This window comes from Rhinoderma darwinii, chromosome 3 (assembly GCF_050947455.1).
Source record: "Rhinoderma darwinii isolate aRhiDar2 chromosome 3, aRhiDar2.hap1, whole genome shotgun sequence".
Classification (NCBI taxonomy): Eukaryota; Metazoa; Chordata; class Amphibia; order Anura; family Rhinodermatidae; genus Rhinoderma; species Rhinoderma darwinii.
Window position 1 is genome coordinate 171,626,264 of NC_134689.1, and position 12,420 is coordinate 171,638,683.

Here is a 12,420-nt window from a genome sequence, read left to right on the forward strand (position 1 = left end):
TCAACTGTAGCCTCTGGTGCCGATGTGTCCTCGCTTGTCTGACACGATGCAAGACCTGGGGCAGGAAGTGAGTGACGACACAGCGTGATCTCTCGAGAACACGCTGTGTCTGCACTGCCAGAAGCTGGGCGTTCTGAAGAGAAGTGGATGATACTTCTCGTCAGAACGCCCAGCTAGTAAAAGAAGTAAACACGCCCAGATGTAACACACATAATACACGCCCAGTTGGACTTTTACTTTAAACACGCCCAGTTGGACTTTAGCAAGCCTCACTTGCATAAATACAAAAATGGTCATAACTTGGCCAAAAATGCTAGTTTTTAAAAAAATAAAAACGTTACTCTTATCTACATTGCAGCGCCGATCTGCTGCAATAGCAGATAGGGGTTGCAAAATCTGGTGACAGAGCCTCTTTAACTCATGACACTATTTTATTAACATTTGACAACCAAATAGCTAGTCATAGATTTTAGAGCATCGACAATGTATGAATATTTTCTTTCATTATATTTGAGTTAGAATGGATTTGTTTTGTAATATATAAACTTTAGTAATTTATAAACAATTGTTTTGTTCCTCCCTGTGCATCAGTCAAAATCTAAGGTTCCAAAAATAAAGTGAAAATTTCTCCTTTAACCCCTTAACGCTCAGTGACATACTATTCCGTCATGGAAACCGCCCTGTTCGCGCTCCATGACGGAATAGTATGTCACGGGAGTAACGGCCATTTCGGCCGTCCTCCCGACACATGCAGGAGCTGTGACAGCTGCTGTCTCGTACAGCAGCTGTCACAGCTCCTACAGCGGGGACCGATCGCTGTGTCCCCGCTGATTAACCCCTGAAAAGCCATGTTCAATAGCGATCACGGCTTTTTAGGGGTTAAGCTGCCATTGCCGGCCTGCTACACGATAGCGGCCGGCGATGGTGACTATGGCAACCGGACACCAAACAATGGCGTCCGGCTATGCCATCGACGGAAGCCTAGTGGGTCCTGACGAAGTCAGGACCCACTATGCTTGCTGTCAGTGAGTAGCTGACAGCTCTAATACACTGCACTACGCATGTAGTGCAGTGTATTAGATTATCGATGAGGGCCTCCTGCCCTTAAGTCCCCTAGTGGGACAAAGTAAAAAAGTTAAAAAAAGATGTGTAAAAATAAGAAAATAAAAGATTTAAAAGTAATAAAAGTAAAAATCCCCCCTTTTCCTTTATCAGTCCTTTATTATTCAAACCGGACATGGTGCCTAATAAAAAGGAGGGCTCAAAATCTACTAGGTGGTCCTTTGCTTCGGAGGCCGGTGCTTCAGTCCATTACCGCACTAGGGCCACATGTCGGATATTTCTCAAAACAGCAGAATCTGGGCAACAAATATTAAGTTGCGTTTCTCTGGTAAAACCTTTTGTGTTATAAAAAAAGTGATATAAAAAGGATTTTCTGACAAAAAAAAAAGTAGATTTCACCTCTACTTTGCTCTAAATTCCCGTGAAACACCTAAAGGGTTCATAAACTTTCTAAATGCTGTTGTGAATACTTTGAGGGGTCTAGTTTCTAAAATGGGGTGTTTGATAGGGATTTCTAATATATGGGCCCCTCAAAGCAACTTCAGAACTGAACTGGAACCTAAAAAAATAAATAAATTAGGCAATACTTTGCTTCTTACATTATACTGATAATGAGCCGTGCCCACACCGAGATGACCCCAGTTTTGACCGTTTGTATAAATGGAGACCCCTATTAGACCGTTTCAGTGCCCGGTTTTCCCAAGCATACACCCCCGAAAAGTGTATTTCTATTAATGAGTCTTTGGTACATTTTAAAGGGAGGGTTCAATTCCGCCAGTACTTGCCGGGTAAGAGGGCAAGGTATGGCGTAAAGATGTATAAGCTGCGCGAGAGAGCATCAGGGTATACCTACAAATTTAGGATATATGAAGGGAGGGACACCAGTGCTCAGCCCCCAGAATGCCCCCCCCTTACTGGGAGTTAATGCAAAAATTGTGTGGGATTTGGTGCACCCACTGCTGGACCAGGGTTACCACCTCTACCTGGATAATTTTTATACCAGCGTCCCACTCTTCAACTGCCTCGCTCCCAGAAGTCCTGCGGCATGCAGCACTGCTAGAAGAAATCTGAGAGGCCTCCCTAAGACTCTGCAGAGCAAACACTCAGAAGGGGTGAGAGCAGGCCACATTCTAGCAGCAACATGTTGTGTGTCAAGTACAAGGACAAGAGAGATGTCAAACCAGTACCCATGTACCTGTACGAGGTACCAGTACAGAGACCCCCAAACCAGACTGCATCCTGGACTACAATAGGTACATGGGAGGGGTGGACTTGTCAGATCAAGTCCTGAAGCCCTACAGCGCCATGCGGTGTGGTATAAGAAGCTGGCCGGGCACATCATACAGATGGCATTGTACAACGCGTACGTGCTACATCGATGTACAGGCCAGACGGGAACTTTCCTGGAATTTCAAGAGGTGGTTATCAAGAAACTAATTTTTAGGGACCAAGAAGGGGGGGCACCCAGTACTTCTGGAGGCGAGGCCACACGCATCGTACCAGGGCAACACTTTCCAGGAGAAGTTCCCCAAACTGGCAAGAAAGGAAAAAGTCAAAAAAGGTACAAAGTCTGCTATAAGAGGGGGATAAGGAAGGACACAATATATCAATGTGACACGTGTCCCGAAAAACTAAGGCTCCGTATGAAAGAGTGCTTCAAAATGTATCATACATCCCTTGATTTTTAATCTACCCCAGTTTTACTTACCCTGATGTACTCCGCACATCTTATCCCCCCTCGTCTTTCCCCTCTGAGCCTTGCTATGTGCCCAGGCAGCTGATTACAGCCACATGTAGGGAATTGACGTACCCATGAGAACACACATTACAGTTTATGGGGTGTCTGTCTCCGGTCAAAATGCTCACTACACCTCTAGATGAATGCCTTAAGGGTGTCGTTTTTAAAACAGGGTCACTTCTTGGGGGTTTCAACTGTACTGGTACCTCAGGGGCTTCTGCATACATGACTTTGCACCAAAAAATCCCCAGTAGGCCAAATGGTGGTCCTTTCCTTCTGAGCCCTCCCATGGGCCCAAACGGCAGTTTATCACCACAAATGGGGTACTGCCGCACTCAGGACAAATTGAGCAACAGAATGGGGTATTTTATTTCTTGTGAAAATTAGAAATTTTCAGCCAAAACTACATATTATTGGAATAAATAATTTTGTTTTAATTCCCAGCCATATTCAAATAAGTTCTGTGAAAAAACTGTGGGGTCAAAATGGTCACAACATCCATAAATGAATTCCTTGAGGGGTGTAGTTTCCAAAATGGGGTCACTTCTGGTGGGTTTCCATTGCTTTGATACCTCTGGGGCTCTGCAAATGCGACATGGCACCCGAAAACCAATCCAGCAAAATCTGGAGTCCAACAAACACATAGCACTCCTTTGCTTCTGAGCCCTCCCATGGGCCCAAACGGCAGTTTATCACCACAAAAGGGGTATTGCCGCACTAAGGACAAATTGGGCAACAAAATGGGGTATTTTATTCCCTGTGAAAATAAGACATTTTGATAAAAAAATGCCATCTTAATGGAAAAAATGTCATTTTTTTTATTTCACAGACCAATTCAAATAGGTGCTGTGAAAAAACTGTGTCGTCAAAATGATAACAACAACCATAACTGAATTCCTTGAGGGGTGTAGTTTCCAAAATGGGGTCACTTCTGGTGGGTTTCCATTGCTTTGATACCTCTGGGGCTCTGCAAATGCGACTTGGCACCCGAAAGACAATCCAGCAAAATCTGGACTCCAAAGAACAAATAGCGCTCCTTTCCTTCTGAGCCCTCCCGTGGGCCCAAACGACAGTTTATCACCACAAATGGGGTATTTCCGCTCTCAGGACAAATTGGGCAACAAAATGGCGTATTTTGTTCCCTGTGAAAATAGGAAATTTTGATCATAAATTACATCTTATTGGAAAAAATATCATATTTTTAATTTCACAGCCCAATTAAAATAGGTGCTGTGAAAAAACTGTGTGGTCAAAATGATAATAACAACCATAAATGAATTCCTTGAGGGGTGTAGTTTCCAAAATGGGTTCACTATTGGGGGATTCCTACTGTTTTGGCACCTCAACACCTCTTCAAACCTGGCATGCTGCCTAAAATATATTCTAATAAAAAGGAGGCCTCAAAATGCACTAGGTGCTTCTTTGCTTCTGGGGCTTGTGTTTTAGTCCACGAGCGCACTAGAGCCACATGTTGGACATTTCTAAAAACGTCATAATCTGGACAATACATATTTAGAAGTGTTTCTCTGGTAAAACCTTCCGTGTTACACAACAAAAATTGAATAAAATTGAAATTCAGCAAGAAAAATAAAATTTGCAAATTTCACCTCCACTTTGCTTTAATTCCTGTGAAATGCCTGAAGGGTTAAAAAACTTTCTAAATGCTGTTTTGAATACTTTGAGGTGTCTAGTTTTTAAAATGGGGTGTTTTATCGGGGTTTCTAATACATAGGCCCCTCAAAGCCACTTCAGAACTGAACAGGTACCTTAAAAAAAAGGCTTTTGAAATTTTCTTAAAAAAAAGAGAAATTGCTGTTTATGTTCTAAGCCTTGTAACGTCCAAGAAAAATAAAATAATGTTCAAAAAACTATACCAATCTAAAGTAGACATATGGGAAATGTGAACTAGTAACTATTTTGGGTGGTATAACCATCTGTTTTACAAGCAGATGCAGTTAAATTCTGAAAAATGCTATTTTTTATACATTTTCCCTAAATTTTGCAATTTTTCACCAATAAACACTGAATATATCGTCCAAATTTTACCACTAACATAAAGCCCAATGTGTCACGAGAAAACAATCTCAGAATCGCTTGGATAGGTTTAAGCATTCCGATGTTATTACCACACAAAGTGAAATATGTCAGATTTGAAAAATGGGCTCTGAGCCTTAAGGCCAAAACAAGGCTGCGTCCTTAAGGGGTTAAGTAAAAGGCCACTCACCAATCCAACACCCCAATGGGTGAGGTGGCGAGGTTACTTCTTGATTCTCGTACCAAGAAAAACTCAGTAAATGTAAAAATTTAGACACACCAACTCTCAAGACACCACCAAACTGTGAGATAAAATGACCACATGTGACTAAATATCATTTAAATAAACTAATTTAATAGCCTAAATTATTAATTTCTACAATAGATTACCACATCATATATTTAAATTAATTATCATAATACAAACATTAAAATATATCGTACAAAATAAATCCTAATAAATTGCATAGAAATATAATTTAATCAACCTTAGTTTATAGAATAAGAGTAAATGCCGCAGTTGTATGGAGTAACTGCACACACAAGTTGGTCGTATCCATGTTGGTTGAGATGCGCATCAGCGCCCAGATAAATTTGCTGCCCATCGTTGTGCACACTATCAAGTAGAAATAGAAATATTTTGAAGGACTGCGGCACAGCAGCGATTATCAGGACCTTTTTTAAAATTCTTGCGGCATTTACATTTGAACTAGAAATTATGTTTTAATACCATTTGATATAATTTTTCAGATTTTAATTTACATTTTTTCCTCCCCACGTTCCAAAAGCCATAACTTTTACATTTTGGCGTCGATATAGCCCTATGAGGGCTTGATTTTTGCGGGACGAGGTTTTCATGACATTATTATATCATATAATATTCTAGGAAACAGAAAAAAAATTCTTTGTGGAGTGGAAAATAAAAAAAACGATTCCTCCATTGTTTACTGCGCTTCGCTTTTACGGCATTCACCGTGCATTTAAAATGACATGTTAACTTTATTCTGTGTGTCAATTCAAATAGAGCGACACCAAATTTGTATAGTTTTTTTTATATTTTACTACTTTTACAACGAGAAAACGTAACTTTAAAAAATAACATTTATTTTGTGTTGCCAAACTTTTTTTATTTTCCATCGCTTGAGTCGTATGAGGGCATATTTTTTGTGGGACAAGTTTTTAATGGTATTATTTTGGGGTACATGCAAGTTTTTGATTACTTTTTATTCCATTTTTCTGTGGGAGATGAGCTGACCAAAAAACAGTGATTCTTGCGTTTTTACTTTTTTTTTTTTTTACGTTCACCGTGTGTGTTAAATAATGTTTTATTGGAATAGTTCATACTTTTACGGATGCGGAGATACCAATTATGTTTATTACTTTGTTTTTTTTACAATGCTTTAAAGGGAAAATGGGAAAGTTTTTTTTTTTTAACTTTGAATATTTTTTGTACGTATAAAAAAAAACTTTACTGATTGCATCGCGGGGTGGGGTGCACTGTCAGAGGGGGTCACCCCCTCTTTCTAATGCTTTAAATGTCACAGTCGCTCTTGACCGCGGCATCTAAAGGGTTAAACATGCGGGCATGCCGACACCCACATTGTATGGAGCAGGCTAATCCTGTGAGCTCCATACTTCTACCCAGCTATGATGTAAGTATACACCGGGAAGGGGTTAATATTATCACAGAGCCACCTTGTGTCAATACCAATCACCATTTGCATCATTTTCTACACCTACAATAATCCAAAAAATTAGGCCCCATTCACACGACCGTATTTTTCATCCGTAATTACGGACCCATTCATTTCTATGGGCTACGGACACCTTTCCGTATTTTTACGGATGAATGTCCGTGCCATAGAAATGATAAAACATGTCCTTTTTCTGTCCGTAATTACGTCCCGGACTCCCCATAGAAGTCTATGGGCGCTTCCGTAATTACGGACGGCTACGGATGTGCACCCGTAGCCATCCGTAATTACGGAAGCGTTGCTAGGTAACGCCAGGTTTCCAGATGTTGCATATCATTTGTGGTTTTCTTCTTTTTGCGGATCCGTACATGGATGCACTACGGACGGTATTTACGGACACCGTTCCGTATATGCGGATGATTTACGGGTGACTATAAATGACTACGGATCGGTATTTACGGACAGTATTTATGGATAGATGAATTCTACGGTTGTGTGCATGGGCCTTAGCCATTATCCAAGCCACTGTTTATAGCTGGCCTACATCTAATGTATGTTAAGAATTTCTGATTTGCAGACAATTGGGTATAATAGAGCACCCATAGGGATGTTTTATATTTGTAGATGAAAATTTTATCTGTGCATGATCATATATGTTTGTAATGGTACCTTCTAATGACTTTTCGATTATGCATCTTCCTCACAGTTTTCACCTGATGTCTATGGCCAACGTTAGAAGTGACACAAATGCAGAAAAAGGGCCTAAATAAAAAAAATTACTTTTTTAATACTTATTTTACTCAAATGTGTATTTCAGCCTGCAACATTATGGAGTGATGTTCACAGTTTTCAGATTTTGACCCTACCACATTCATTCTGCTTAGCTATGTACACTATATGGATGAAAGTATTGGGACACAGACACTTTACACCTACAGGTGCTTTTATGATATTCCATTCTACATCCATAGGCATTAATATAAAGTTAGTCCTCCCCTTTGCAGCTAAAACAGCTTCCACTCTTCTGGGAAGGCTTTCTACAATATTTTGGAGTGTGTCTTTGGGAATTCTTGCCCATTCATCCAGAAGTGCATTTATAAGGTTAGAAACTGATGTTTATCCCAAAGGTATTCAGTGGGGTTGAGGTCAGGGCTCTGTGCGGGCCAGTCAAGTTCTTCCACACCAAGCTCTCCCAACCATGCTTTTATGGACCTTTCTTTGTGCAGAGGGGCACAGTCATACTGGAACAGAATAGGGTTTTCCCCATACTATTCCCACAAAGTTGGAAGCATACAATTGTCCAAGATGTCTTGGTATGCTGAAGCATTAAGATTTCCCTTCACTGGAACTGAGTGGGCCAACCCCTGAAAAACAACCCCATAGCATTATCCTTCCTCCACCAAATTTTACAGTTGGCACAATGCAGTCAGGCAGGTAATGTTCTTCTGGAATTTGTCATACCCAGACTCGTCCAAATAACTGCCAGATAAAGAACTGTGATTCGTCAATCCACAGAACACGTTTCTACTGCTCCGGAGTCCAGTGGTGGTTCTTTACACCACTCCATCCGACGCTTGGCATTTTACCTGGTGATGTAAGGCTTGCATGCAGCTCCTGGCACACAGTTTTTGTGCAGATGTGCAGAAGTTAATGCCAGAGGAGGTTTGGAACTTTGCTGTTATTGTGTCAGCAGCGACTCTGTGACTTTTATTCACTATGTGCTTCAGCACTTGACGACCCTACTCTGTAACTTTACGTGGTCTTCCACTTTGTACTGGAGTTGCTGTGGTTTCTAAGTGCTTCCACTTTGCAATAATACAGATGAGACTGAAGGAAGCACCCAAATTCAGTGATTAAAGGTGGTTTTCCCATCTTTCCCATCTTGGAAATTTATGGCATATCCACAGGATATGCCATAAATGGGCCATAGATGCAGGTCCCACCTCTGGAACCCGCACCTGTCTCTAGAACGGGGCCCCCTAAACCCCGTTCTAGCTAACTCGGCTTCACTGCCTTCCGGCCACTTCCTGGTTAGGTGGTCGGGAGTTACGGAAACAGCCGAGAGCTCGCCATGCTACGCTGTTTCCGTAACTCCCATAGAAGTGAATGGCAGTTACTAAAACCGCAGAGCACAGCGAGCTACGCTGTTTCCGGAACTCAGTAGCTACGGAAACAGCGTAGCTCGCTGTGCTACGCTGTTTCCGGAACACCCATTCACTTCTATGGGAGTTACCGAAACTTTGTAGCTCAGTGAGCTCGGCTGTTTATGTAACTCCCGGCCACCTAACCAGGATGTGGGCAGGAAGCAGCGGGAGCCGAATAATCTAAAACGGGCTATCGGACCTTTATGGCAAATCCTATGGATATTCCATAAATGTCCAAGATGGGAAAACCCCTTTAAGAGGTGCCCCAATACTTTTGTCTATATAGTGTATGTATGTATATGAATATGTATGCGTATATACAGTGGAGGAAATAAGTATTTGATCCCTTGCTGATTTTGTAAGTTTGCCCACTGTCAAAGTCATGAACAGTCTAGAATTTTTAGGCTAGGTTAATTTCACCAGTGAGAGATAGATTATATATATATATTAAAAAAAAAAGAAAATCACATTGTCAAAATTATATATATTTATTTGCATTGTGCACAGAGAAATAAGTATTTGATCCCCTACCAACCATTAAGAGTTCAGCCTCCTCCAGACCAGTTACACGCTCCAAATCAACTTGGTGCCTGCATTAAAGACAGCTGTCTTACATGGTCACCTGTATAAAAGACTCCTGTCCACAGACTCAATTAATCAGTCTGACTCTAACCTCTACAACATGAGCTTTCTAAGGATGTCAGGGACAAGATCATAGACCTGCACAAGGCTGGAATGGGCTACAAAACCATAAGTAAGGCGCTGGGTGAGAAGGAGACAACTGTTGGTGCAATAGTAAGAAAATGGAAGACATACAAAATGACTGTCAATCGACATCGATCTGGGGCTCCTTGCAAAATCTCACCTCGTGGGGTATCCTTGATCCTGAGGAAGGTGAGAGCTCAGCTGAAAACTACACGGGGGGAACTTGTTAATGATCTCAAGGCAGCTGGGACCACAGTCACCAAGAAAACCATTGGTAACACATTACGCCGTAATGGATTAAAATCCTGCAGTGCCCGCAATGTCCCCCTGCTCAAGAAGGCACATGTACAGGCCCGTCTGAAGTTTGCAAATGAACATCTGGATGATTCTGAGAGTGATTGGGAGAAGGTGCTGTGGTCAGATGAGACTAAAATTGAGCTCTTTGGCATTAACTCAACTCGCCGTTTTTGGAGGAAGAGAAATGCTGCCTATGACCCAAAGAACACCGTCCCCACTGTCAAGCATGGAGGTGGAAACATTATGTTTTGGGGGTGTTTCTCTGCTAAGGGCACAGGACTACTTCACCGCATCAATGGGAGAATGGATGGAGCTATGTACCGTCAAATCCTGAGTGACAACCTCCTTCCCTCCACCAGGACATTAAAAATGGCTCGTGGCTGGGTCTTCCAGCACGACAATTACCCGAAACATACAGCCAAGGCAACAAAGGAGTGGCTCAAAAAGAAGCACATTAAGGTCATGGAGTGGCCTAGCCAGTCTCCAGACCTTAATCCCATCGAAAACTTATGGAGGGAGCTGAAGATCCGAGTTGCCAAGCGACAGCCTCGAAATCTTAATGATTTACAGATGATCTGCAAAGAGGAGTGGGCCAAAATTCCATCTAACATGTGTGCAAACCTCATCATCAACTACTGAAAATATCTGACTGCTGTGCTTGCCAACAAGGGTTTTGCCACCAAGTATTAAGTCTTGTTTGCCAAAGGGAACAAATACTTATTTCTCTGTGCACTATGCAAATAAATATATATAATTTTGACAATGTGATTTTTTTTTATTTTTTTTATATAATCTATCTCTCACTGGTAAAATTAACCTAGCCTAAAAATTCTAGACTGTTCATGTCTTTGACAGTGGGCAAACTTACAAGATCAGCAAGGGATCAAATACTTATTTCCTTCACTGTATGTGTGTGTGTGTGTGTGTGTGTGTGTGTGTGTGTGTGTGTGTGTGTGTGTGTGTGTGTATACATACAATGCTTCCTCTATTGACTGAAAGACTGGACTCAATAGAAAGTGTTTGAGCAAGTACACCGCTACATCGGCTTTCCGGATAAAGCCGAACAGAAACTAAGTGGCTCAGTGAGCGCTTCTGCTGCTTCGTTTTAGCGATTGGTGGGGGTCTCAAACTTCTGACATGTCACTATGAAATATCAGAAGTTTGTTGAACGTTTAGTAACAATTTAAACATTTCTATTTGTTTTATTATCACTTCTTTGTTTTCCAGTTCAGTGTTTTGCTACTACAGTAATCTAAATATAAAATGAAAATTTCAGCATGCACCTTGTTTTTTTAAATTCATTGTTAGGTATTTTTCTTAAAGGGACTCTGTCACCACATTATAAGTGCCCTGTCTCCTACATAAGGAGATGGGCGCTGTAATGTAGGTGACAGTAATGCTTTTTATTTAAAAAAACGATCTTTTTTCACAAAGTTAGCAGCGATTTAAGTTTATGCTAATGAGCTTTCTTAATGCCCAAGTGGGCGTACTTTTACTTTCGACCAAGTGGGCGTTGTACAGAGGAGTGCATGACGCTGACCAATCGGCATCATGCACTCCTCTCCATTCATTTACACTGCACTAGCGATATAGATATATCGCTATGTGCAGCCTCATACACAAGCCCTAACATTACTACAGTGTCCTGATAATGAATACACATGAAATCCAGCCTGGACGTCATGTGTACTCAGAATCCTGACACTTCTGAATCTTTTTTGTGAGATTCCAGCAACGGATACGAAATCTCGCGAGATCTCGGAACTAAACGAGATATGGTTTCACTTGCCGGAATCTCACAAAAAAAGAGTCAGAAGTGTCAGGATTCTGAGTACACATGACGTCGAGGCTGGATGGTCATGTGTATTCATTATCAGGACACTGTAGTAATGTTAGGGCTTGTGTATGAGGCTGCACATAGCGATATATCTATATCGCTAGTGCAGTGTAAATGAATGGAGAGGAGTGCATGATGCTGATTGGTTAGCGTCATGCACTCCTCTGTACAACGCCCACTTGGTCGAAAGTAAAAGTACGCCCACTTGGGCATTAAGAAAGCTCATTAGCATAAACTTAAATCGCTGCTAACTTTGTGAAAAAAGATCGTTTTTTTAAATAAAAAGCATTACTGTCACCTACATTACAGCGCCCATCTCCTTATGTAGGAGACAAGGCACTTATAATGTGGTGACAGAGCCTCTTTAATGTTGTGGTCCCTGCCAAATGATATTGCACCTGATGATTGTTTTGTGAGATGTTAAATAATCTAGCATTTAAAAGCTTAATGATATAAAATCTATAAATATGTTTACCCCGCTTCCTACAAAAGTACGTACCATTACTTCAGATTGCGGTCACCTAACTGCATTAGAATGTAATAGTAAGTCCTAGTGTTCATGCGGACACAGAAGCTGTGCGCGCACAATCGTGTGGGGAGTCTGGCTGTGATTGACATTTGTCACAAGTAGCGTTAGGTTTATTGTCAGGGATGTTCCTAGGTTGTAGGTCACAAAGAAGGGGAGAAGGGGATGTGAGGGGATCTGGATATGCAGGGAATGATTGTTGACGGTTACTACTGTGGGTTCTGTGCGGCCACAGTTGTTTTCTAGAACCAATAAATTTAAATAAAAATGTATCTTTAAATAAAGATATTTTTTTGATATTGGTTAGTGCTTTACTTGTACTATGGTATTTTGTACTTTTAGTATTGTTGTCTATATATGTCTTCATAGGTATTCTATATCCG

General features: G+C 41.2%; 1 protein-coding gene across 1 annotated transcript in view; it reads left to right on the top strand.

Moving 5' to 3' along the window:
- The window catches only part of ADAMTS20 (ADAM metallopeptidase with thrombospondin type 1 motif 20), a 411,884-nt gene that overhangs the window by 23,856 nt on the left and 375,608 nt on the right, over positions 1-12,420 (top strand). The window lies entirely within an intron of this gene.